General features: G+C 29.4%; 1 long non-coding RNA gene across 1 annotated transcript; it reads right to left on the bottom strand.

Annotated features, from left to right (window-relative positions):
* Positions 1-397: 397 nt before the first annotated feature.
* Positions 398-1,907, bottom strand: LOC126706308 (uncharacterized). The gene is made up of 2 exons (XR_007648549.1): positions 1,639-1,907; positions 398-660 (listed from the first exon to the last, which is right to left on the bottom strand). It is a non-coding gene; the product is annotated as an uncharacterized LOC126706308 (long non-coding RNA).
* Between the last annotated feature and the right edge of the window lie 295 nt (positions 1,908-2,202).

Below are 2,202 nucleotides of genomic sequence, written 5' to 3'. Positions count from 1 at the left end.
TAATCAGACTTTGGGTTTATGTTGGGCCAATAAATTCAGTTCAAACATGAGATTATTATTTCCAGCAACCTCTCAAAATTTTTGTACTGTATGAAAAATAAACAATTAAATTTATCTTTTACGTACCTATTTTTTCATATATACTTTCGAACAAATTCTCTATTACATTTAAATATTATTTTTTCATTATTTCTTTATTCATCTTAACGACTATATTTTTAAATCTCCCCATGGTAATATTTTTAAATTTTCCAAAAGCCTTTATTTTAATGGTCATATTTCTCAATGATTATCCATTTTTAGTTTAAACTAGTCGCTAACCCGTGCGATGCACGGGAAAGCCATTGATAACTTCCCCAATATGAAAAAAAAAAAAAAAAAAAAATCAAGATCATGGTAGAAGAATCTCTTACATACAATGAGGTGGTTGTTGTGTTGCATCTCTTAAGAAGAATCTACCCTTTACATTTTTTTTTTTTTTTTTTATTTATGTAATTGACCCATAACAAAATAGATGTACCACATTCAGAGTATGCACATTTAAGAGATTAAAAGTAAAGGAAAATGAGAAAATGAACCCATGTAAAGTTTTTTTCTCTTCCTCTTGATGTTGACTTTTCTAGCATCATCTAGAATCAAATTTAAGTACTCCTCCAAGCTCTGTAAAGCATAAAAATTAACATTTGAACAAATTTACACATATTCACTTAAAAAGCTATATGTTGCAACTAACAATGGCAAAATTGCTCAAAAGCTAAATGGTGCAATTTTGGCCATCAAATTTTACTCAAAAGCTAATATTAGACAACCTCCATCCTGCATTACTCTAAGAAATCTGTAGAACCCTTACCCTAAAATCAAAAGGAACATGCCACAGCCATGGGTAGGAGGCAGAACAAAAAAATTATATGTTCACAAAGATTTCAAAGTTCTCAAGATGTAAATTTGACAATACCACCCCTAAACTTGCTTAATATACATAATATTACAACCCTCTACATAATATTTTTTTTTTTTTTTTTTAAAAAGACTATCCTTAACATTTTATCTTCAAAACATTATAATAGGGAATGTTGCAAAAATTTGGAATGATTTACCTATATACAACTTAACCATACTTGCTACTCCATATAATTCAAATCAAGACGTTTGCAAAACCCAGAAAAGCCCAACATTGAAAAGGACAAAATCAATAATTAAAAGTCTCTAAAAAAACATTACCACTATCATGCAATATCCAATACAGCCACTTTTAATAAGCACTATGAGAAGCAAATATACAACAAAATACCATTAAACTGAATAACACATAATCAAGAATATACATTCTTTTCTTATTAAAACATGATCACTTGAAAGCATTAGAATATATGTTTTAAGGGTAACAATTCCTCAAATTCAATTTGTTCAAGGAACCTACAGAATCAAAGACCAATCCTACATATTATAGAGAATTAAAATAAAAGACATTGTAATGGCAAGTTATGTCTGCCTCAAGCAATGTGTTCCAAGTTTGAGTCTTGAAATCAGCCTAACCCACCTCTCCCCAAGCCTTTTTTTTTTTTTTTTTTTTTAAAGTAAATATCTAACACATCAGTAACATTTATCATATATAAAAATATGGAATGATATTCTTACCAAAAGAGATAATCTCTCCATGTCGAACTTCGGCTTTGACCCTATTCTTCTTCAACCTCTCCCAATTGAGATATGACATTTTTCCTGCAGTCAAAAATATATTCCAAAGCCAAAAAATAAATGTCGTTTCCAATTCTTTCAAAATCATCTATGTTTGTATAGGCAATCAAGGAAGACTCTATTCAGCCTTGCAGTAATAAGAGCAACAAAAGTAACATAAAAGTAACATTCTAGGTAGCAAAAATCCAGACAAACATCAATTGCCCTGCCATAATTCAAAATAAGGAGCACAAGAACAAATACCCAATTGAAATTAGAAGGAAGAAAAGTTCCATGTGCCTAGCATATGTCTTCTTGGTAGAAAGTTCAAATCCTAAAAATATATATATATATTTCAAAAAATATATGCTGCAAACAAAAGCTATTTGCAAAGCAACAGCTACAGCCTAACTGAAAACATAAAATTAAGACCTATAAATTACAATTTGACACAAACCAAGACAATAATATTATATTACCCATTAAAATGTCTTCAAAATACACAAACAAATTACCTGCTATATG

The sequence above is a fragment of the Quercus robur genome, chromosome 2 (assembly GCF_932294415.1).
Source record: "Quercus robur chromosome 2, dhQueRobu3.1, whole genome shotgun sequence".
NCBI lineage: Eukaryota > Viridiplantae > Streptophyta > Magnoliopsida > Fagales > Fagaceae > Quercus > Quercus robur.
This window is presented reverse-complemented; position numbering and strand designations above follow the sequence as displayed.